General features: G+C 41.1%; 1 protein-coding gene across 11 annotated transcripts in view; it reads left to right on the top strand.

Annotated features, from left to right (window-relative positions):
* The window catches only part of RBFOX1 (RNA binding fox-1 homolog 1), a 1,983,080-nt gene that overhangs the window by 1,746,450 nt on the left and 210,146 nt on the right, over positions 1-26,484 (top strand). The gene's annotated exons all lie outside the window — the stretch shown is intronic.

Here is a 26,484-nt window from a genome sequence, read left to right as displayed (position 1 = left end):
GTTAAGACAAAAGGGGAAACTCAGGAGTAAGTCATGGAGGTGATTGCCCCTCTCATAAGGTATAAAGGAAATGCAAAGGTAGAGAAACCTTTGCAGGAAGCAAAGTCGATTAATCCTTGAAGCTGTGTGTGGACTTTGTACTTTGGTTGGTTTTTTACAGCTAATTTGGCACTTTAGTTGTTGGCAGCAATTCAAAGGAGTTAAAAGTGGGTGCTTATCTCGAGGGACTGTTTGGGACTCATTACAGGCTGGGAATCAACATAATTTCCAGCGTTGAAATAAAGCAAGAGTTGTTTTAACTAAGCGTATGTTTAATTACAGTCTCAGGAAGCCTTGGTCAGAACATCTGCTGTATTGAATGAAGGAATGAACTTTGTCTAAATCGGTGTTTAAACCGGTTAACTATAGTTTCAGGAGATGAGAAATAGATGGATGGACAGAAGCCTAGTTTGTTTGGCTGCAACGGTGTACATGGGAATGGGTGGTCAAAAAAAACAACAACTCAAGGTCACAGTCATGTTGTATATGTCAAAAGGATAGAGCTGTGATTTTATTGTCCAAGCATTACTTGGATTCTATGGTTGTGAAGCATTTTGGATTGAACAGGAGAATGCTTTGTGTAGAGGCATATTCCAACATCTTAATATCTTTTATGATGATGGGTTTCCTTTCTAAATCTGTGTCAAGTTTACTTCATATTTACAATGTATTTGTGTGTATTGCTCCAAGTGTGATAGGAGTGTGTCCTTCTCATGTGAAGGAAGCATATAGCCATATTGACTGCCATAGTTAGAGGTTTTTTATCTATCTACTTATAGTCTGGTTGTTTGGACACAGATCTCCTGTGATGGCAAACCTATGGCATGCATGCCAGAAGTGGCACACAGAGCCATTTCTGCCAGCATGCAAGCCGTCACTGGGAACAGATCCACTACACCTGTGCATACCACCCCCCCGCCAGCCAGCTGATTGTCGGGTATCTGCCATGCATGCATGGAGGGGTGCATGCGCAGTGGGCGGGGGGGATCACACGCACATTTCACTATGGGTGCAGGCATGTGTGCATGCACTTTTTGGCATGCAGTGACGAAAAGATTATCCATCACTGTCCTAAGCTTATTGTAAGTAGTACAACTGGCCACTTTGTTTGATGTTATGATGGATCCTAAAAAAGATACTTACAGCCCAGATGTTTTGACATCCCCTCAGTCATGTGATCATATTTTGGGCACCCTGTAACCCATCCACATTTACAGCTGTTTGCAGCATCCCACAGTTACATGATCAAGCTTTAGGATGTTTTTGCTGGAAACTGGTGTTTACTTCTAGTGTCCATTAAAAAAAGCCCATTGCAAACAATGGGCTCACTTAACAACTGCAACACTTGCTTAATGACTGCCATAAAAATGTCATAAAATTGTGTCGGTCACATGATGACCTGCTTAATAACCCATACAACTTATGATTGCACTTCTGGGCTCAATAGCAATAGCACTTATAGTTATATACTGCTTCACAGTGCTTTACAGCCCTCTCTAAGCGGTTTATAGAGTCAGCATATTGTCCCCAACAATCTGGGTCCTCATTTTACCCACCCTGGAAGGACGGAAGGACGAGTCAACCTTGATACTGGTGGGATTCGAACTGCCAAATTCAGCAGTTCGGCAGGCAGCAGAAGTGCCCTGCAGTTCCGCACTCTAACCACTGTGCCACTGTGGCTTATAATTACAATTACAGTTGTAAGTCAAGAATATCTAGTACTCAACTTTCTTAAAGGTGGAATAAAAGGGTTGATTTAAAACAATGTAGACTTTGTGTAGGCATCAGAGCCAAGCTGGCACTTTTGATGATCCATTCAAAATCCAGGTCCAAGCAGGAACAGGTTCTACTTTGTGTTACCAGTCAAAAAACACAATAGGATGTGGTATTGAATAACAGAATTGGCAGGGACATGGTAGGTCTTCTCCTCCAATCTCCTGCTGAAGCAGGAGACCCTATACCAGTGATGGCAAAGCTTAATATAAACATATATATATCTTAAGTTTTCATGGGCATTTATATGTATGGTATTCAGCTTTGTTTGGGTATTTTCCCACGTCATTATAGTTGTGCTTTTAAAGTTGTAGCAACATTTCAGCAGAATCTCATCTGCCATCATCAGGCTTCTGTATTGCGTTCGTCTGTGAGTCAGACTTTCACAGCCGTTTCTGTTTTAAATTTGGTGCTAGCCTCGTGCTGTGTTAGAATGGTTTTTTCTTCACCCTGATTGGTTGGGAGTCTTGGTCTGTGTTTATTGGTCTTGGAGTTTGCTGTGTTCTGCTTGATTAGTGTTTCTAATATCTTCTGTCTGTTTTGTGGCTTTTTTTGTGTCTTGATTGGCTGGCAACATTGTGTTCCTGTATTGGAGGCTTTTAGTGTGGCTTGGCTCCGAGTAAAGGGACGGCTATCATTTGTTAGGAAGCTAGGTTTCATCTGGGTGCCTGGTTGGGGTTTGTTTGAGCTGGAGGTATCAGGGGGGATCTGTTTGTGCCCCGGGGTTTGCCTGGCTTGTGGTGTGGAAATATTTTTGTTTCTGAGTGCAGGCTTCCAAATAATTGACAGTCTGGTGGAATCATCTCTTCTATTCATGCTTTCAGATCTTTTTTCAATCTCTATGGCCTATAATAATTTCTAACAAGTTTTAAACTGAATGCCAATATACATTCCCATGTGGTATCCCCCTTATACAATCCCTAACCCTTATCTCTAAATCTTGAAACTTTATCATTCCTTTTAATTTTGGCTGGGTTTCCCTTTTCTAAGTTTCCCCAGTCTTTCTTCTTTTTTCCTTCTAATTTTATTTTTATTTCCCTCTGCCTGTTGGCCATGTTTCCCCCCCTTTTCAGTTCTCTTTTTTGGGGTTTCTTCTTATGTATTCTCTTCTTCTTCTTCTTAGTCTTGAGTGTCTTTCTTTTATTTATTGTCTCTAACATCGATGTCTCTGTTTTAAGTCTTTTTATGTCCTTTGACAATGATCCTTGTTCTTCATGCTCGTCAAGGCTGTTATTTCCTTCTTTTAATTCATCCTCTCTGGGCTTCCTTTGTTCTTCCACAAGCTGTAACGCCATTACTTTACTCAGCATTAACTCCACCAATCTCATTCTTTCTTTAAACATCTCTCTCACATTTTGGAGCTCCAACTTAAATTATTTGCTTATTTCTTCCATTTCTTTGGTCTATTAAGTTATTCTTTATTTTATTAAAAGTCATTTTTTTCTGTTTTAGTCCTTGTCAAAAGTCTCCATTTTAACTGTAATCCCCTCTTCTTCTTTTGTTATAAAGCTTTCGGGGATCTTGTTACATACAACCAGTAACTTTCCATAGAAACATAAAAGAAGGAAATCTTTAACACTTAGGTGGTGCTCTATATCACTTTCTTCTTAGAATTTTTTTTATTTTTAGTTCACTTTTCCATAATATTAATATTAGATTTAACCAATTCCAAATAAGTCCAGCATTTTATTCAATGCCTGATTAATGTCCAATTAATGTTATTCCAAATTTAGTCTCTAATAACGTATAATTCTTTTATTTCCAGTTTTTTCTTTACCTTATATTTTCCTCTTATTTTTTGTTTGCCGCTACTACTCTTCCAAACGAGGGGTCCATCTTTCCACTTTTCCGGGTTATAAAAAAGAATATTCAAAGTCTTTTATCCAGTTACACGCTGCTCACCACTTTCACTCTCCAGCACAAAACTTGTGTCCTGGCAGCTTCCCATCTACAGGGCAGCCATTAAAAGACTGCTGCTTCTCCCTGTCTTCTAGGGGAGTTTGCCAAGCTAGGGAGGGGAGATGCAGCTCTCCTTGACCCAGCTGGTGGTCTCCCCCTCTTCCCCCCACTCCTATGAGGTGGGTCAGATGAATCCGGTCCTTTAAGGACCCCCCCAACAGGGTAAGCATGGATCAAAGTGGCGCACAAACGCAGTCTCTGAGCCATCGTTGACCAGAACACCACTTCAGAAAAATAGTTTCATAACATCCCATACCATTAATCCACTAATAGTAATTATTAATTTCCTATTATTTTATAGCATCCCTTATTACAATCCCTCTACAAATATTTAGACCCAACAGTTCAATGAAAGTCCCAAGTCCGCCAGACCAATTCTGGAATACAGCTCATTTGCCTGGAATCCTCACTGTATAATGGACATTAATACAATTGAATGAGTTCAGAGGTATTTCATGAGAAGAGTTCTCAACTCCTCCGCTTGCAATAGAATACCTTATGTCACCAGGCTTGAAATTTTGGACCTAGTCAATTTAGAACTATGCCGCCTATGGTCTGCTCTAAGCTTAGTACACAAAATTGTCTGCTACAACGTCCTATCTGTCAATGACTACTTCAGTTTCAACCGCAATAATACATGGGCAAACAATAGGTATAAAATCAAAATAAACTGCTCCAAACTTGATTGCAGAAAATACGACTTCAGCAACAGAGTGGTCAATGTCTGGAACTCACTCCCTGACTCTGTTGTTACAGACTCAAACCCCCAAAACTTTAACCTTAAACCTCACTCCATTCCTAAGAGGTCTATAAGGGGGCGTGCATAAGCGCACCAGAGTGCCTACCGTCCCTGTCCTACTGTTCCCATTTATTCATACTCATTTATTATGTATATACTTATCCCTGTTTATACTTATATGTTTACATGTTATCTTTATAGTTATACTTGTTTTCTCATACATGCTTGAAAAACAAAATAAATAAATAAAATAAAAATAAATAAAAAATAAACTTTATAGAGACATCTGGGATTTAACCAAGCGACTAGACTAGAACACAATACAACACAACACAATAGAATATACCATATACCATTTCAGACAAATAGTTTCATAACTTCCCATACCATTAATCCACTAATAGTAATTATTAATTTCCTATTATTTTATAGCATCCCGTATTACAATCCCTCTGCAAATGTTTAGACCCAACAGTTCAATGAAAGTCCCAAGTTCTTACGAGCTAAAATTGCATTTTTTTGCTATTAAGTGACCAATCTACAGAGATTTTTATGTAAATTGTGAAATTTTGTACATAATACAGCATATTTTTCCCCAGTATGTTTGTTTATTTTTATGTTTACCCACTGTTATTTTTATGATCCAATTTTTTTTCCAAGTTGTGATTGTTCTTTTGGTTCATAACATTTGGTAAATAAAATCACCTCCTAACTCACATCAGTGGAAACTTTAGTATTGTTTGCTCAGCAAAGCAGAAATTTCTTTAAAAGGGGCTAGGGTTTTGTATTGTTTTGTTTTGTTAGTTTATTATACTTTTTGAGTTGGTGTGCCACCCTTTACAACAGAGCTTTCCTTGTAAGGTTTATAGTAGTCTAAAACTATTTCAAAACAAAAGGAATAATGACTGAAAACACATTTTAAATTGGGTTTAAAAATAAAACAGAGGATATACATATTTTAAAACACTGCAGCATCCCAATTCAAACAAGCAGCATATTGATAGATCAGAAGTCATGAGAGAATTAAAAAAAATTTACCTTAGGCTGAAAGGATAATGAAGTTGGTGGTAACACCATATGTTAACATGTGTTCCTTCTGATACGGCCATCTTAAGCCACCAAAGGCATTTACAGGATCTTGAACAGAGACAGGAAACAGTCTGTCTTGACTTTTTGAGCAAAATAAATAAATACGTAAAAGTTTGGGTGAAACTGGGCTAGAACTTGGTGTCCCATCAATATTTGAGAGTAAATATCAACTCTTGGAAGCTCAATGCTGCCTCCAGAAGCAGCAGAAATGGTTCAGGTAGGCCAGGCCAGGTCCAGAGGTGGAGGTCCAATTAAGCCTATTAACTGCTACTCAAGTCTAGGCTGAAGAATCTTCTCAACTAAGAATCTTAGCACCTGTTTGGAGTTAGATAATCAAATCAACTGAATTCAAGAGAGGTTGGACTAAGTCTGCTTGTTAGCCATTATTGGCTGAGTCTCTTTTAACTCCGCCCCCAGGTTGTGCCAAGCCTTCTGCTATACGAAGTTTCACACATATAAAGACAGTTTTCTTTCTTGCTAAATCATACATATCCCACAGAGAGGCCCACTTTACAATACAACATTCAAACCAGGGCTGGGATTCTACCAGTTCACACCTATTCGCTAGAACTGGTTGTTAACATTCTAAGCAGTTCGGAGAACCAGTTGTTAGAATAAATTACTGGCCTAATCCTGTAAGGAAGGCAGGAAGGAAACATTCTGGTGTTGCTTACAGAAACTGCCTCTCCGTTAACCCTTATTACATTCTTGGCAGGACTAGACTTCCTGTCTCAGGAACATCTCTGGATTTTTTTTCCCCTTCTTTGCTGGTACTTTGCTTGTGTGGAGTGATCACTCAAAGTTACAACGGCACTGAAAAAAGTGACTTATGATCGTTTTTCACACTTACGACTGTTGCAGCTTCCCCACAGACATGAGAGGCCATGCGAGGAGATGCGTGCCTCGATGTGAGTGATATTGAGTTGGCCACACCCTGCCAATAACATGACCACCAAGCCATGTCCACCCAATTACATGACCACCAAGCCACGCCCATCAACTAAGCCACGCCCACAGAACCGGTTGTTAAAATTTTTGAATCCCACCCCTGATTCAAACCCTACATGTATACAGGTAGTCCTTGACTTAAAAACATTCATTTAGTGACTGTTTGAGGTTACAACAGAATAGAATAGAATAGAATAGAATAGAATAGAATAGAATAGAATAGAATAGAATAGAATAGAATAGAATAGAATAGAATAGAATAGAATAGAATAGGTCTTGGAGGTCTTCTAGTCCAGCCCCCTGCTCAAGCAGGAGAACCTATGCCATCTCAGACAAGTGACTGTCCAATCTCTTTTTAAAAACCTCCAGTGATGGAGCCCCCATGATTTCTACTTGTTAATTGTCCTCACTGTTAGGAAGATTCTCCTTAATTCAAGGTTGCTTTTCTCTTTGATTAGTTTCCAACCATTGTTTCCTGTCCTGCCCTCGGGTGCTTTGGAGAATAATTTGCCCCCCTCTTCTTTGTGGCAGCCTCTCAAATACCAGGATACTGCTATCATGTCACCCCTAATTCTTTTCTTTAGATTAGCCCAACCCAAATCCTGTAGCCGTTCTTCATATGTTTTTGTCTCCAGGCCTTTGATCATCTTAGTTGTTCTTCTCTGAACTTTTTCCAAGGTCTCAACATCTTGTTTTTTTTTTTTTTTTTTTGTAGTATGGTGACCAAAATTGGTTGCAATATTCCAGAAGTACAGAAGTAGCTTGCTATTGCCATCTTCTGAGTTTGATTTATGAGTTTCTTTTAGATGGATTTGTATCCCTTTTAGCTGTCCTCATCCCTATTCTGGGTCATTCTTAGCTTCAGACTCCAATTTTGATCTTCTCAGCCGAGCAGAACCTTCTGGGAGGATATGTTCCTTATAGCATCACCCTCATTGTCCCTGAAGTTACCGAGCCCTTCCACCATGCCATAATGGTAATTTCCTGTGAGAGCTTATGTGTCATGATATCATTATCTTAATCATTGTCAAATCCCAACAATTGGAAACTGCACACAAGAAACAGGCTCAAAACCCTTGTGGGGTGATCATAGTTGGCTTCATAAATGGGTCACATCAAATTCCCTGATGTGGAATGAAATAGTGAGGTCAGTTCTGTCCTTAGCTGACTTGCTGAGTAGACTGGAGATGGTTTTAAAAATCAACTCTGGTGAAAATTGATGACTTTTGGAAAATGTAATTGCTGCTGTCAAATTGTCTTGCCAGATATCTTTCCTGCAAAAAAAAAAAAAAAAAAAAATCTGCTGTGAGGATAGTTACTCAAAGTTTGATCTATAATTGTAAACTATGAAGGTTGCATTTAGACTGGTCTTTCTCAACCTCAGCAACTTCAACTCCCAGAATTCCACAGGCTGCATGGTTGACTTATGGATTTACACCATGAAGTCCAGCCCCTGTTTACTGCAGGAATCCAAAATAAATCATACCCATCAGAGAGCTGACTAATAGTAGAGGATCTATTTAGATCAGAATTGGTGTTCCCTGATCTTGGTTGTTTTCCTGCAGACTTTTCATGACCAGTGATGCCATCAGCACAAAGGAGACCACTGAAAGCTTCATAGAGCACTGAAATTTTATTCTTCCCTGTATTTGTTTTTTTATTAGACTTGCATGCTGCCTATATTGCCTAGAGGTGACTCTGTGTGGCTTACAAAGAGTAAAAGCCAGTAAAATATTAAAATGATCAATAATAACAACAATAATGAACATCTGGCTGACTGTGTGACATACTGTAACTATTTAGAATTGAAAGATGAGGAGGCAGGGAGCCATTATGTAGTTATTGAACCTGGTCATGAAAAGTCTTCAGGAAAAGAAGTCTAGCCCATGTCTTAAACTTAACACTAATTCTAACCCAACCTCTAACTCTTAATCCTAATCCAGTGGCCCCTAATCTTTGTGGCTTGGCAGCCCAATGGGGGGCAGGGAGAGGGAAAGTGGGCCATGTGAGGGGTAGGCTGGTGCACAAGTGTGAGTGTGCACAACTCAACTTTCACAAGTAGTGGGCCAACGTGTATCATAGATCAACTTGTTGAGCTCTCTCTCTCTGTGTGTGTGTGTGTGTGTACATGTATGCCAGCCTGCCATTCATGCAAGTTGATCTGCACATGCGTGTGTGCATGCCATCCCACCACTCACATGGCCCAGTTCTGAATAGGCCATGTCCCAGTAGTGGGCCACAGCCTGGGGGTGAAGGACTCCTGCCCTAACCCTAATCCTAACTCAAGCTCAGAAAACACTAAGAATCTAATCGATTACAAATTTCAGCCAGGCCATGCTCAACTATAGAGCGTGACCTTGACAGGAATATGCAACCTAAGAAAAGAAGTTTGAAATATTATCTGAAAACTTAGGAAGCAGGGTAAATATTTGGAAACATTTCAGGCAGACCCTTCCCTAATTCACTGTGGTATGAGAAAGTGGGGAGGTGAAGCCCAAGCAGGCTTTCAAAACTGATGCCAGATCCACCAGGTCCACCAGACCAAAATCATCACCTCCACAGGAAAACTGGAAACAAAGAGCACACCCCACTCCCTTCTAGACTGATGACCAGGGGTGGGCTGCTGGAGATTTGCAGGGGATCAGGAGAGCCCCCAGATATGATTCTGTGCAGTTTGGAGGACCCCCCCCCCCAATCCCATTCCTGGATGGCCCTGCCCACTCCTCCCCTCCCCTCCCAGGAGTCCCCATACAGCCCGTTTTGGATGCAGGTAAATGTAGGGCGTGCATGGAGGCTCGGGGAGGGTGAAAAACGGGCCTTCTGGAAGTTCAATAAAACTGGAAATGGGCCTGTTTCTGACTTCCAGAGAGCCTCTGGAGCCCGGGGAGACCGTTTTCACCCTCCCGGAGGCTCGAGGAAAGCCTCCGGAGCTCAGGAGGGCAAACCATCCCCCTGTCGTGGAACAGGAGGCAAACTAGGCTATGCCCACCATGGCCACGCCCACGCAGCAACTGGGCGGAAAACCCTTTGCTAAAATTTTTGAAGTGCACCCCTGATGATAATGTTACCTAGTTGGGTCACGAAACATCTGCAAGAAAACAACCAAGCTCAGAAAGGACCGAGGACTCTACAGTTCATCCCTGAGCTAGAAGTATTTTCTTCTATAGGAAACTAAAGCTATAATTTATTAAGATGGGCTGTAACAGAATCTTGCAATTTTTATTTTCTAGCTTTCAAGATCTGTGACTTAAAACCATTAGTCCATGTCCTGTACCCTTGAACAAGAGAATTCTTGGCCTCCTTCTAGGTGATATCTCTTCAACTGAGGGAAGAAAACAATCTCCTCTGTTTTCAAGGCTGTTGTTGTTATTTGCGAAGTCATGTCTGACCCATCGCAACCCCATGTACAACATTCCTCCAGGCTTTCCTGTCCATTACCACCCCACGGAGTCTATTTAAGTTCACTCCGACTGCTTCAGGGACTCCATCCAGCCCCCTCATTCTCTGCTGTCCCCTTCTTCTTCTTTAGCCCTCAATCATTCCCAGCATTAGACTCTTCTCCAGTAAATCCTTCCTTCTCATGAGGTGGCCAAAGTATTATGAGTTTCATCTTCAGGATCTGGCTTCTAAAGAGCAGTCAGGGTTGATTGATCTCCTCTAGGACTGACCGGTTGGATCGCCTTGCAGTCCAAGGGACTCGCAGGAGTCTTCTCCAGCACCAGAGTTCAAAGGCCTCCATTCTGTAGTGCTCAGCCTTCCTTATAGTCCAACTTTCACAGCCATACATTGCAATTTTCAAGGCTAAACCATCCCTTTTTCCTCTAAACTTTCCTTAAAGACTCTCTTTCATTATCTTCCCTGTGGTTGAACCAGTTTGTTGTGTTAGGGGGGTCTCAAACCCACGCCTTCAATTTTGACCTTGAAGGGTGAGCTTTGAAATGAGGATATGGGAAAAGGCTTAAGTCTTGTAGTTGGAGGAACACAAACGTTTTCACGGTGATTTAAAATAAAATATTTTGATGTCAACATGAATTCAAATTTACCAAAGAGCTTTTAGATACTTTGGGGCATCTTTCTTCTACGCCTTGCTTTTTTAAAAAAAAGAAAAGAAGAAAATCTGCAATGTCTCCGGAAAAAAAATAATGCTGCATCTTCTCAAAGCATCTTTTTTTCTAGCCGCTGGGCATAAGCAACCTGCTGGGATTTTGATTTAGATGTTCATCATCACTTGTTTTTTTTAAAAATAGACCCCTACAGTGGTGAACATTTTCCCACCCTTTTTAAAAAGAATTTCTTCCTTCAATGGGAGAAAATGCTGAAAATTGTCACCTTGATTTTTCCACCTGAGAAGAGTTGCAAAGAATTAGGGTGGCATTTTTTAATTTTTAATTTTATTTTTTAAGACAAACCTATACAATCAAAACATAAAAACATCTTCCATTTTATATACACACAGTGTGTCAGTTGGTTACAAATCTTTTGTGCTATCCTTTCGTGGTCATTACTCACAGTTTATATAAATTTTCTCATTGTCAAACTAACAGGTGCTTATATATTTATCAGTTATTGATCATCCATGACTAAACTATTTATTCCATCATTTTATACAAGATATTCCAAATTTTATTTTGAAGTTTATATTGTACTTTCATCCAATGATTATATATGTCTATATTACATTTTATATCAATCTATCAAACTTCTATTACAAAATTATCTAATCTATTACATTACCATATCTTTTTGTCCAACCATTGATAAAACAAATCCTATATCATATAAAATTGTTTATCTTCTTGCTCTTTAATTTCAAATGTCAATTTACTCATTTCAGCACAGTCCATGATTTTCTTGATAACTTCCTCCTGCATAGGTATTTTTTCATTTTTCCAATTCTTAGCAAATACAATTCTAGCCGCTGTTAAAACATTTACAATCAAATATTTCTACTCTTTATTGTATATTTCCGGTATTATTCCCAATAAAAAGATCTCTAAAGTCTATGTGTTGTTTTATCATTTTTTTCCAACCATGTGTGAATTTTAGTCCAATATCTTTTTGTGTCCGAGCATGTCCACCACATATGAAAATATGAACCAGGTATCTGATGACATTTCCAACATTTATCCAATTTGTTCTTATACATTCTCGCGATTCTCGTTGGGGGTAGATGCCACCTGTAAATATCTTATACAGATTTTCTTTATATGCAGTTGATATTGTCATTTTATAATTTTGAGACCACAATTTTTGCCATTTCTCTAAATCAATCCCCTATCCAAAAAAATTTCCCCAAGCAATCATTGTTTCTTTAACTTGTTCTTCCTCCAACTTAAATTCTAATACATGTCCATAGAGTTTTTTAATTACCTTTTCATCAGTACCCATCAGAATTTTATCTAAATCAGTCAACTTATCATAAATACCTTCTGTTTTAAAATCTTTATCAAATCTAGATTGTATTTGCAGATATGTAAACCAATTCTTTTTTACACCTTGTTCTTCCAATGCCTGCATAGATTTAAGTTCACCCTTTTCATTCAATATCTCACCATATCTAACTGTTTGTTCCTTTTTATATATTATTGGATAAGAAAAAGCTTGGGGTGGCATTTTTTTTTTTGGTTGAAGCTTTAGTTTAGCTACAGCATTAGCTTTGGATGATAGAGATAAGTTGACTGGCATGCTATTTGTCCTGGAGGAGAGAGGATGACATGATATCTGTCTTCAGAAATTGGAAGGGCTGTCAGAGAGATAATGGAGCTATTTTGTTTTCTGTTGGTTTTAGAAACTAGAATCTGAATCAATTGGTTCAAATTACAAGAAAGAAGATTGCAAAATTGGCTTCAAATATTGGTCCTCCAATTATCTGAAAGTTTTCTTTTCCCTCCAAAAAAGCTTTGAATCTCAGGGTACTTTATAACTTCTTTATTAATTCCTTCTGGAAACATGTCCAAGCTTGTGTTATTAATGTGAAATTCTGCAATTATCGCACAGGAAATGATCAACTTGCAACCATTTGTTCAGTGACCATTGAAATTTACAATGGCATTAAAAAAATAGTGACTTACAACTAGTCCTGGGCAGTCTAGTGACGAGAAGGACCAGGGGAGACATGATAGCAGTGTTCCAATATTTGAGGGGCTGCCACAGAGAGGAAGGGGTCAGCTGTTTTCCAAGGCACCCAAAGGCCAGACAGGGAACAATAGATGGAAACTGAACAAGGAAGATTCAACCTGGAAATAAGGAAGAATTTTCTGACAGCGAGAACAATCAACCAACGGGCCAGAAGTTGCCTTCAGAAGTTGTGGGAGCTTCATCACTGGACTGCCATTTATCAATAATGGTGTAGGGTCTCCTGCTTGGGTGTGGAGTTGGATTAGATGACCTACAAGGCCCCTTCCAACTCTGTTAACCTGTAATCATCATTTGTAATGTTCCCATCCAGCTTTCAACTACAAAGTCAATGGGGGAAGTTGGATTCACTAACAATTGCATGATTCATTGAACAACTGTATTGATTCAGTTAATAAACCTGGGGAAAAGGTCATTCTTTAATCATTTAGGATATAGGGCCCAGAAGTATGTGTGGAAGTAAAGTGGACACTGAAAGTAGATGCTTTGCTTTGCAATGTATCAGATTTATTTTTATTTCTTCAACTTGTGTTATTCTTGTTTTATATATATATATATATATATATATATATATATATATATATATATATATATATATATATATATATATATGTGTGTGTGTGTGTGTGTGTGTGTGTGTGTGTGTGTGTGTGTGTGTGTGTACAGAAGCCTGATGACGGCAGATGAGATTCTGCTGAAACATTGCTACAACTTTAAAAGCACAACTATAATGACGTGGGAAAATACCCAAACAAAGCTGAATGTCATACATGTAAATACCCGTGAAAACTTAAGAAAACAAATATATATACACCTTGCCGAAATGTCGCCAAGATACTCTTAATCTTACATGGGAAAAGACCCGAACACACCTAGACCTACATTCCTGTACTCGTGAAAATCTACGAAAACAAAAATCTACGAAAACATATATATATAATGGTGTCTACATCTGTGTTTACCCATCACACTGGATCTTACAGTTTGTGGTAATGGCTTAAGCATGTTGGTGAATCCAACCGCTATGGTATGTAAACCATAAGTGTAGCATGATGTGTCAATCCGGTAGTTGATTTAACAAACTATGATAAACACATGGTAGTTTGGCATGCATGAAACAGACAATAAGTGTACAGCAGTACCAAAAAAGTATGATAACGAATTCTCTGATTCAGCAAAGAAGCTATAAGCTGATATTAAAGTTGTAGAATCATTTCACCCTCTGCAACATTTGCAAAAAAATAATTCTGACTGGTTGGAGTCTGGTTGCTTTCTCTTTTCCTTTCCTTTCCTTTCCTTTCCTTTCCTTTCCTTTCCTTTCTTTTCCTGTCCTGTCCTTCCTCCTGTCCTGACCTGTCCTTTCATTTCCTTTCTTGCTTCCTTCCTTCCTTCCTTCCTTCCTTCCTTCCTTCCTTCCTTCCTTCCTTCCTTCCTTCCTTCCTTCCTTCCTTCCTCCTTCCCTTCCCTTCCCTTCCCTTCCCTTCCCTTCCCCTTTCCTTCCCTTCATCTCTTTTTTCCTTTCCTTTCCTCTCCTTTCCTTTCCTTTCCTCTCCTCCTCCTTCCTCTCCTCTCCTCTCCTCTCCTTCCATTCACTTCATCTCTTCTTTCCTTTCCTTTTCTCTCCTTCCCTTCATCTCTTCTTTCCTTTCTTCCCTTTCTTTTCCCCTTCTTCTTCTTTCTCTTCTCTTCCTCTAGAAACACTGAAAATGCCACCCAAAGTATCATTTTGGGTATTTTAAGAAATTCTTGTTGAGGATTGTGAAAGGACCAATGTAAATGAGCCCTCCATTGCAAATACTTCAGGCTAATAAAGTAGACATTAATCTCCTTGATTATTTTTGAAAGAGCAGAGGCTGATTATGTATGATGCATCACAAGATATTTGGCCTCTAGCTCTAAATAGATTAATTTCTAGAAAGCAATTCAGTCCCCTCATTTTTGGAAAAAAAAAATTAGCTTGATGGACAAGTGTTTCCCTACACAAAGGAGCTGGTAATGCTTTCCTCCCCGCCACTCAGTTCTCTGCCTCTTTATTGCTCAGACAGTTCTGCTGGTTACCCATTTTTTTGTAGGTGGCATGCTTTGTTATAGGCAGCAATCTTGTTTTTTTTCTTTGCAGAAACCAAAACTCCTAGCATACAGGTAGTCCTTAACTTACAGCCATTTTCCGCCATGATATAAAAAGATGTTGAGACTCTAGAAAGAGTGCAGAGAAGAGCGACAAAAGGATTAGGGGACTGGAGGCTAAAACATATGAAGAGTGGTTGCTGGAACTGGGTATGTCTAGTCCAGTAAAAAGAAAGACAAGGAATGATATGATAGCAGCGTTCCAATATTTAGGGGGCTGCCACAGTGGTGGGATTCATTGTTTTTACTACCGGTTCTATGGGTGTGGCTTGGTAGGCATGGCTTGGTGGGTGTGGCAGGGGAAGGATACTGCAAAATCTCATTCCCTCCCCACACCACTAACCTGCTTTCCAGCTCTGTTCTCCTATGCAGGATAACACAAGAAAACCCAGCTGATCAGCTGGGACTCGGGAGGCAGAGAATAGATAGGGGCGGGGTCAGTCAGAGGCGGTATTTGCCGGTTCTCAAAATTTTCGCTACCAGTTCTCCAGAACTGGTGCAAACCAGCTGAATACCACCTCTGGGCTACCACAAAGAAGAGGGAGTCAAGCTATTCTCCAAAGCACCTGAGGGCAGCACAGGAAGCAACGAGTGGAAACTAATCAAGGAGAAAAGCAAACTAGAACTAAGGAGGAATTTTCTGACTGTGAGAACAATTAATCAGTGGAACAACTCACAACTCCAGAAGTTGTGAATGCTCCAACACTGGAAGTTGTTAAGAAGAGATTGGATAGCCATTTGTCTTAAAGGGTCTTCAAACTTGGCAAGTTTAAGACTTGTGGAATTCAACTCCCAGAATTCCTGAGCTAACATGACTGGAGGAGGAATTCTGGGAGTTGAAGTCCACAAGTCTTAAAGCTGTCAAGTTTGGAGAGCCCGGTATAGGGTCTTCTGCTTGAGCAAGGCGTTGGACTAGGTCTCTTCCAATCCTATTATTCTGTGTTCTGTGCCTACCCATTTATTGTCCAAATCACACTGAAAAAAAAAAAAATTCAAATAGGGATTTCTGCACGGCTCTAATCATTTTATATCACTTGCACATTGGTCTCCACAACAGTATTAATTGAGCATCATGTTCCCCATTGATAATACAGAAGGCAATGAATGTCTGTTTTTGCAGCAGATGAACAATTAGTTTAATTGTACAACTGCATACATAATTAAGATGTTTTTGTTTCTTTGTTAGCAAGGGCTATTTTTTTTCCTTACACTGTTAATAGCAAAATTCGCTCTTTGGAGTGTGCATCAGCAGAAACAGAGAGGATTCACATTGCACAAGAAAATTACAAATATGGAACATTCCCTTGGTTGACTAATACAAAATTTGTTGCTCCAGGAAAGTTGAAAGCCTCCATTTCTCTGCTGGATTACAACAGATTCCATAAATCCTATTTTCATTCCAAGGTTTACTATTTAATGAGGTTGGCATTTACTGTGAGAAGGGAAGGGAAGGGAGGGGAAGGGAGGGCAGGGGAGAGGAGAGGAGAGGAGAGAAGAGGAGAGGAGAGAAGAGAAGAGAAGGGAAGGGAAGGGAAGAGAAGAGAAGAGAAGAGAAGAGAAGAGAAGAGAAGAGAAGAGAAGAGAAACTTTATTGTCACATTTTTTTTGTGAACATACTGGCACACATAAAAAATCAAATTCTGTGGCCTGCTCTCAAAAGAATATCACACACACACACACACACACGGTATACATATACACATACACACACACCAGGGGTGGGATTCCAATTGTTTAACAACCAGTTCTGTGGGCATGGCTAGGTGAGTGTGGCCATGTGACTGGGTGGGCATGGCTTTTTTGCAGCAGTCCTGGGCAAAGCAGTAAGACAGCTAGGGGGATCCTGGCACAGCTGATCGTCGGGAGGTAGGGAAAAAAAGAAATTCCTTAAGGAGTGACTGGGCGGGGGAGAATGCAGTCAGCAATGTCGGACATGTGTGTGATATTGCACATGTGCAATAAGGACTGACTGGGTGGGAAGGGGTGGGCAGAGATGGCTGGGACCAGCCAGGGGCACGATTTGCCAGTTCTCCGAACTGCACAGAGTCTTAAAAACCGGTTCTATAGAACCAGTCTGAACCGGTAGAATCCCACCCTTGACACACAACCATACCCATACATCAGAGGTGGTATTCAGCAGGTTCTGACCAGTTCTGGAGAACCGGTAGCGGACATTTTGAGTAGTTCAGAGAACCAGCAAATACCACCTCTGATCGGAGATTTTACCTTATCCTTCCCCTGCCACGCCCACCAAGCCACGCTCACAGAACCGGTAGTAAAAAAAATTTGAACCCCACCACTGCCATACATGCATATCTGTAATTACACATATACATGTAATGAGCCATGGTGGCGCAATGGTTAGAATGCAGTACTGCAGGCTAACTCACTGCTCACTGCAGGAGTTCGATTCTGACTGGCTCAAGGTTCACTCAGCCTTCCATCTTTATGAGATCAGTAAAAAGGGGACCCAGATTGTTGGGAGCAATATGCTGACTTTGTAAACCTCTTAGAGAGGGCTGTCAAATACTGTGTATATAAGTGCATGCTATGAATTCAGGTGTATTAACAATTTCCACTTCTTCTGTAGCAATTCTTTTGTGATATAAAAGGGAAACGATTCCCACACTGGGTGATTGAATGAATGAGTGAGTGAGTGAGTGAATGAATGAATGAATGTATGAATGAATGAATGAATGAATGAGGAGTATTAAAACAGACTTTGGAGAATGAAAACACTAATACCTAGCTTAAATTGCCTTTGATCTTTGGATCTTGGCTTCCCATTAAAACAGTTTAATTAAAATTGATCCTCGCCTAGGATTATTATCTGAAAGGTAATTCCATTTTTCATTACATATAGAAGGGATAACTTGGGAAGCCCTGGCTCAGCTAATAATGTATTTTTCCTCTCATAATTGGCCTGCTGAGGGCAGCTTCCTTGCAATTCAAACAAAACTGTCCTTTGCAAAGTCATTTTAGATACTGACAGTATAACCGGGCAAGGGTTCTACTTTTCCTCAGAATTGAAATCTATTTTCCTTCCTCCCACACTGTTTCCCTGTCATTCTGTCATTTCCTTCCTCCGTCTCCCCATTCCTCCTTTCCTTCCTCCCTCCCTCCTTTCTCTCTCACCTTCCTTCCTTCCCCACCTTTCTTATCTCCCCTCCCTCCCTCCCTCCCAATGATAAAAACATTGAATATTGAAATTCTCACCTTTCTTTTTGTTAATTAGTGGTGTTTTGTTTTTTTTACTCCAGCTTTGTTCTACCCAAGTCCAAATGATCTGGGCAGTCCAGAAAATAGAATTTAAAGCCATTCAGTATAAGGCCTGTATAAAACTTAGGTTTCCAAAGTCAAAAACAAACAAACAAACAAAAAAGATTAAAGGCAATTGCAAAAGAAAGCAAACTCAAAAGGAATCCCTAGAGTTGGGAAAAAGGCCTTTTAAAGAATGCCAACAAAAACATTTATAACATAACATTCAAAACTGGAAGGTTTCAAAGGAACTTAACAGATTAACAAAATTGGAAGTGACCTTGTAGGTCTTCTAGCCCAACCCCCCGCCCAAGCAGGAGACCCTACACCATTTCTGACAGATGGCAGTCCAGTCTCTTCTTGAAAGCCTCCAGTGATGAAGCTCCCACAACTTTTGAAGGCAACTTCCGTTCCATTGGTTGATTGTTCTCACTGTCAGAAAATTCCTCTTTATTTCCAGGTTGAATCTCTCCTTGTTCAGTTTCCATCCATTATTCCTTGTTTGGCCTTCGGGTGCCTTGGAAAAATAACTTCTTTACTTAGTTCCCAAAATATTTATTTTATTTATTTATTTTTATCAAAAGCTTGCAATATAACAGAAACAAGAATAAACATAAGTTTAAGTACAAGAATTGATAATTGGGGACAATAGAACAGGGATGGTAGGCAAGATTGTGCACTTATACACACCTCTTACAGACCTCTTAGGAATGAAGTGAGGTCAATAGAGGTTTTTAGTTTGAGGGTAAAGGAGTGGGGGTTTGAGCAGGTGACAACAGAATCAGGTAATGAGTTGCAGACATTGACCACTCTGTTGCTGAAATCGTACTTCCTGCAATCGAGTTTGGAGTGGTTTACATTTAGTTTATATCTGTTGTGTGCTTGTGTTGGTGGTGTTCAAACTGAAATATTCATTAATTGGTAAGACGTTGTAAGATCACTTGAGGACATCTCCCAGACACCTTCATGTGTCTGCAACATGGAAACACATGACGGATCCATCTCAAATGGAGATTTTAAAAAAGATTTCCCAGCTGCTGCCTCAGTGCTGGCAAAGATTAGTATGAATAGATCTGCTCCAGGCTTTCTATGGTAATAAACAAATTGGAATTTAGTTTTCAGCTGAATTTTGCTTTTTCCAGGTGTTCCAACTAAAAGATATCGCTCTAAAAACATACTACTTTTTCAACAGGGAAAATTTTGCCAGAGCAAGTCTATCTATGTGTTGCGAAGAGGTGACATCAAGTTTTATATGATTACAATGGCACATAATCAAAGAATCAACTGTCCGCCCACAAGTGAAATTGTTTTGTTTCACTCATGCTGCTCGACAGGATTTAAAAGTATAAAACTATTTTGCAAGCAACTTCTCTTATCTGAACAGATAGGCTGTCTGTCTATTAATCTTTGTCCTTGACCCTCATTCCCCTTTGTCCAAAACCACAAAAAACATGTTAATCAAAGTGAGGATGGATCAATGAGAATACAATGGAACCATCATTCCCATAAGCCAGGACTACTTCAAACTGAGTGTTCTGGGGACTGGGGATTGAATTTACTGCATGGCACTCTGGTTGGAGATAGTTCTATCTATCTATTTACCTACCTAGCTACCTATATCTGTCTGTCTGTCTGTCTTATATCTATCATATATCTGTCTCAGACATCGATCATTAACACACAAATACACCAAATGAATAACAGCCAAGTAGAATAAGCTAAAAACATATAGAACTTAATAAATATACACATAAATGCAAAGATAGAAAGAAAGCAAGAAAGCAAGCAAGATAGATAGATAGATAGATAGATAGATAGATAGATAGATAGATAGATAGATAGATAGATAGATGATAAAGATAATGGATAAATAAAATAAGCAGGAAGGCAATAAGTTACATTAGAAAACTACCAGTGAGAACAAGTAATCAGTGGAATGGGTTACTTTTGGAAGTTTTGGGTCATCCATCACTGGGGTTTTTAAGAAGAAATTGGACAGCCACTTGTCTGGAATGGTATAAGATCTGCTTGAGCAAAGGCTTGGACTAGAAGACCTCCAAGGTCCCTTCAGTGTTCATAGGGAAAGCACATTTGGGATAATCATGTGGGTGTCCATATAGGAAATTCCATCTATTAACTTTATGTATGAAAATCTGTATTGCTATCAACCATCTTGCAAAGAATCTCTCTTTTTCTCCTTCTCTCCCTCTCTCCCTCTCTCTCAGTTGTGAAATTATACAGTCTAATGATAGACCAATTATTCTGAAAAAAGAAAGAAGGAAAAGAGAGATGGGTATTAAAGATCCCAATTTACCAAGGAGGTTCTAATGTTTGTACTGCAATATAGGACAAATAACTACTGTCAAAAGGGTATGCGTACATTTCAATTTTATGAACTACTTTAATAATTTCTTTTGTGCCACAACACTGCATGCAAATATATTAACTGTGATGCTGCTCAATGAAATAAAATGAGTGTGTATTTTAGAGACACGTTCTAATCCTTTTTTTCAAGCACCCATTCTGAAATTGAATTTACCTTCACTGGTCTGATTTTGTTACAGCTTCTTTTTAAAATTATTATTTTATACCACCACAAAAATGGTTGTAGCACCCTTCAATGGTGGAAACTCAGTGATGAAGTCCAATGAAACCGCCCCCCAAGGTCGTTCTCGCGTGGGCAAGGGCTGCAAGAGAGACCAGGGGGTGCACCAGGAGCATACTTGGCTTGTCGACAGATCCCACAGGATGCAACATATCCCTACACATCAAGTTTAAGTCTCAGCCACCAAAATGTCCTAGAGATGAGGTGCAGTGTTTTGAACACCCCAAAGTGTCCCGCCGCCGGACTATCATGACATTGACGTAGGATAAGGCCACAAAGAGGACCTCCAGGCACGTAAATGCGATCATGGAACTGCAACAGGTCCCCAATATACGCCCAAGGAGTCTCTTGTCTCCCATTCTCACCCAATTCTCGAGGTCAAGCTGCCACAAATGGGTCCTGCTGCTGCACCTCCTGAATCCTCACTCGAAGGTCCGCAGGTTCCTTGGTGGCTGCAAACCAGTCCAACGGAATCACTGTCCGGGGCAAGATTTTATCCTCCCTTCGGGTATACTTGGGCTTCTGAGATAGGGTGTCAGCACGTTGTTCCCTCCCCTCGGAACATAGGTCACCCGGAAATCAAATCGAGCAAAGAATTAGGACCATCTCACCTGACGCTGGTTCAATGTCTGAGCTGTACGTAGGTGTTCCAAATTGCGATGATCCGTCCGCACCTCGATTTGGTGACGAGCCCCCTCCAGTTGGTGCCGTCATGTCTCAAAAGTGACCTTAACCACCAATAGTTCCTTGTCCCAAATCATATAGTTGCGCTCTGGAGCTGACAACTTCCGGGAATAATAAGCACATGGGAACAAGGTGCCTGCAGGAGCATTGGCCTGGAGGAGCACCGCACCAACAGCCACATCAGAAGCATCTGTTTCCACCAAAACAGCTGGCCTGGATCAGGGTGTTTGAGGATAGGCTTGGAAGGAAAGGTGACCTTCAACGCCTTGAAAGCTGCCTGCTCCTCAGCACCCCAATGGAACTTCTCCCCCTTCTTGAAAAGATTAGAAAGGGGAGCAGTCGAGGCAGCAAAGCGGGGAATAAATGTGCGGTAGTAGTTCACGAACCCCAACAGTCATTGCACATCCTTAACCTGCTGTGGAGGTTCCCATGCCTCAACGATTGTATCTTTTCCAGGTCCATTTCCACCCCAGCAGGTGAAATACAATGTCCCAAGAAGTCAATCGTGGTTTGTGCAAACTGACACTTCTCACGTTTAGCAAACAGGTGGTTATCACACAAACGTTGTAACACCAGCCGCACATGTTGCCAGTGTTCCTGCAGGGTGTCTGAGTAAATTAAAATGTCATCTAGATAAATGACCATGAATTGATCCAACAAATCACGGAAAACGTTGTGCATGAAATGCATGAACACAGCTGGAGCATTGGTTAATCCAAAAGGCATCACAGTATACTCAAAATGACCGTACCTCGTCCGGAAAGCTGTCTTCCACTCGTCCCCTGCACGAATGTGAACCAGGTTGTAGGCCCCATGCAAGTCCAACTTTGTGAAGATCTTAGCTTGACAAAGTCGCTCGATCAGTTCAGGGATGAGGGGAAGCGGGTACCGATTCCTCACTGTGATTGCATTCAACTTGTGGTAAACACAACACAGATGTAGCTCCCCCGATTTCTTTTTTACAAAAAGCACCGGTGCAGCCAATGGGGAGGTAGAAGGCCGGATAAACCCTTTCCGGAGGTTCTTGTCAATAAAATCCTGCAACGCGGCCAACTCCGGTTCCGACAGGGAGTATATCCGACCCACCAGTAATGTTGCATTGGGCAACAAGTCGATTGGACAGTCATACAACTGATACGGAGGCAACCGATCCACCTCCTTCTCCCCAAGCACAACAGCAAAGTCCACCAACTCCGCAGGTAGATCCAGGTCCACGGGTGTAGCTACACTCCCTGCACAGGAGCGCAAGCAATGGTTGGCACACTTCCTATCAAGGAACTGCACAGCTCCAGACAACTGAACAATCTGTGGATCATGGGCCTGTAACCACTCCAAACCCAGCACCACCAGAAAATGAGGCATTGCAGCAACGTAAAACACAGTTTCCTCCACATGCTGTCCAATACACATGGAAAGGGGTTTGGTTGCAGTAACCACAGGTCCCGAATGAAGGGGCCGACTATCAATCATCTCCCCCATTACTGGTGGGGACACCTGTTGGTGAGGAATGAACCACTGCTCGACAAAATGAGCATCCATGAAATTGGCTGTAGCCCTTGAGTCGACTAAGGCTTGGATCTCCACCGCTCCCACACCAGGCACGAACACACTTGCTGTCAGCACAAGATGCTTCACCAATGATGACTGTGGTGGAGATGTCAAAGATGTCAAAGGTGGCAAGGATGGCAAGGTTGGTGAAGATGGCGGGCCTAAGGACTTTACACCCCGACCTACAGACCCCGTAGGTTGAGTGATCCTCGTTTCCTGCCACCACTGGTGTTGCTGCTGTGGATGTCTTAACATGACACTTGGCCGCAAAATGGCCTCGACTGCCACAATAGAGGCATAACCCATCATGACGATGTCTATCCTTTTCTACTTGAGTCAGGCGAGGGCGGGCAGTCCCCAGCTGCATGGGCTCTGCCAAAGTCACTTCCACCAAGGGCACCGTCTTGCTGGGAACAGATGCAGTCTCCATCCGTCATCGCACCTGTCACTGCTGAAGCCTAGCATCAATACGAAGACACAGATGAATGAGCTCCTGAAGGGTGGGAGGGCATTCAGTGCGCGCCAATTCGTCCAGGAGCTCTGATGACAAACTCTCCTGGAACTGGTCTAATAGTGCTTCCTCATTCCATTGTACATCCTGGGCGACCACCTGAAAGCTAGCAATATAATCCATGAGCGAGCCACATCCCTGCTTCAACTCTCTCAAATGTCTGTTTGCTGTTTGGATCTGAACAGGGTCCTCAAACATGACCTGAAACTGATGGCAAAACTCGGTGTAATTGTCCAACACCTGGTTGGGCTGGGTCAACAGAGGCGTCGCCCAATGTGCTGCAGAGCCTGAAAACAAACTAATCAAAACCCCTACCTTATCCTGGTCAGTGGGGAAGTCCTCAGGCCAAAGGCTCATATAAAGCTGGCAGTGCCCAAAAAATGCTGGAAATTGGGCCAGTGAACCATCAAATTTATCTGGCACTGCCACCGGGCATTTGCGGCATGGCCGGACAGCTTGCATTTCTGCAACCTGTGCAGTCAAAAGAGCCACTTGCTGGCTTAACCGGGCATTGTCTGCTCTGAGCTGATCCATGGTCACCCCACAAAAAGCAAAAATAAGTTGAAGGGGTGGCTGAAGTCAAACTGTGATGACCCGTAGTGTCTCAAAAACAACACAAAAACTAAAACATGAATCAAAGTCTTGTAATCCCTTCAACTTAGCTTCGCTGTTTCATTAGTCACAATTTAAATTCAAAAAGTAGATAATGAAGCAAAAGGAAACCAAAAACAAACCGTACTGATGAGAGTTCCAATGCAAACCAAGATAATTAATCACACATTCCAGGAAGATAACCATGGAGAGTCCATGGGAAGAATGCCAACAAAGATAAACCTCATGCAAGGAAAGCACTAATTTGATTTCAGCGTCTGTGAACACGCAGTTCCAAACTCTTATCTCACAGCTGCAACCCATGAGAAAGATCATGGCCCTATCCTCTTGAGTAGACCACACTTTCCCCGATCCTCTCCTCCCTGTGTGCCCTAGAATGGATAGGGGATGGGCCTGGATCCTCCTCTGATTGCTCAGCTGGCCTCTGCCCTTCCCCAGCCTCCTCCACCACCTCTGAAGCCATACTTCCACTCCCTGTTGGCTGTTCCTCCTCTTCCTCAGAGTCAGTCTCCACCAGGGGCATGACAGTCGGTAGGTTAGTCACCCGATGTTTAAGTGAACCTGGCTTCCCCATCGACTGTGCTTGTCAGAAGTTTGCAGCAGCGGATTACATGACCTTGGGACACAGCAACGGTCATAAATACGAGTCAGTTACCTAGGGTCTGAATTTTGATCGCATGATCCTGGGGATGCTACAACGTTTGTAACTGTGAAAAACGGCCATAAGTCACATTTTTCAGTGTTGCTGGAACTTTGAATGATCATTAGATGAACAGTTGTAAGTTGAGGAGTGCCTATATTTATATTCTCTGCAACTAAAAATGCTGCTCTCTTCTTCCTCCATTAAATCACAATTCCATTACAGGTTAAAAAAAGGCAAAAATCATGCCTCTACATTACACGAGATACAATCAAATCAATAGTATATTGTACTTTTGCATCAAAATTTGTAAGAAAGTGTCTTAAGAAGTCTGTCTGAGCTGCATGCAGAAGAAAAGAACAAAAGACTTTGAGATATCTGAAGTGGCTTTAGTGTAGCTTTTAGATTCTTCCTAATGCCATATTTACTTAATGGTTTATATCTCATATTTGAGAGCTATTTATTGACAGATAACCTGAGATAAAAGCCCTGGTTTTTTTTTTTTCCTTTCCCAAAGCATAACACAGTTGTGTCAAGCATCTTTGTCAATTCTTCTCTGAGAAGAATTTACATACATAAAATATCTGGTATAGTTATGCAGTATGTCTTGTAAGAATTTTTCTGTTTCTGATGCTGAATTCCTTTGAAATAGTGTCAGGAGATGCGAAATTCAACATTGTGGGAATGAATGCGGTACTGGTTGTTTTCTATCAAACTTTCTATCTCAGCTTCCCTTAATCCTAGGTTTTCGTCTTGTTGTCCTTTGTAGCCCTTCTCAAAAATATTCTGTATTTTGATCATTTAGTATTCCGATCTAAACAGAATTGCATGGGAAATGCCTCCTATTCTAACTTCAGTGGCAAATGCCCAGAGTATTCCTCAGTCATCCAGGTCATAATTATCTCAAAGGGTGCTTTTTTTTTCTTTAAAAAGCAACTTTTAAAAGGCACCCAAAAAGCTACATCAGTTCTGATGGTGAAGGGGGAGAGGAGATGCAAGAATAGGTACATGTTGAATGGAAAGATAGGTTTTCATAGGATGGTGGGGAGAGAGTGGAAAGATTTTATTTATTTGCAGTCATCTGATCATTAGTACTCTGTCTGAGGGCTATTGAGGCCACTTGGTGGTTTATCTGTACCCCTGAACCAAGGTGCAGTTGGTTTTGGAATCTTATTGGAACTGCTGAAAGAACCGTGTCATAGACGAGAGATAAGCGGTGTCTTATTCCAAGTGAGCGAGGGATGTTCAATTCTAACCAAAGTTAATTGATGTCTAGAAAACAAGAAAGCCAAGATTGTCTCTCAAAGATGCTTTTTCAAAAAAGCAACTGGATTATTTTTGTTTTGTGTTTGTTTTTTTCTTTGAGAAGAAGAAGATGTTTCACTTCTCATCTAAGAAGCTTCATCGATTCTGGCACGATGGTTGGGGGTGTTGGAAGGATTAGTTCTGACAGGATGAGGGTGGGTGGGATTGGAAGGATCCTATTTTTTTGCAGTCATCTGGTCAGTAGCACTCTTCCTGAGAGCTCTTGAAGCCACTTGGCGGTTTGTCTGTGTCCTCAGGGTCACCTGAATCAGAGTGCAATTGGCTGAGGAGTCTTCTTGGCACTTGTGAAAGCCCTGTGTTTTAGACTGGAGACTGAGGGTATCGTACCCCTCCCCCTCAGCTGAGGGAGGGGCTGCTCATTGTTAACATAAATGGCCTCTTTTTACCCCTCTTTCAAACCAATGGCCTTCTCTATCCAGAATGTGGACTTTGCTGTCTTCAAAATCTCTCAAATGCAGAATGGACTGCTGAATCCAATCCTGGTGTGTTTG

The sequence above is a fragment of the Notechis scutatus genome, chromosome 12 (assembly GCF_049901735.1).
Source record: "Notechis scutatus isolate UNSWTSFEM ecotype Mainland chromosome 12, rNotScu1.2, whole genome shotgun sequence".
Classification (NCBI taxonomy): Eukaryota; Metazoa; Chordata; class Lepidosauria; order Squamata; family Elapidae; genus Notechis; species Notechis scutatus.
The sequence above is the reverse complement of the archived record's forward strand: the minus strand, read 5'-3'. Positions and strand labels throughout refer to the sequence as shown.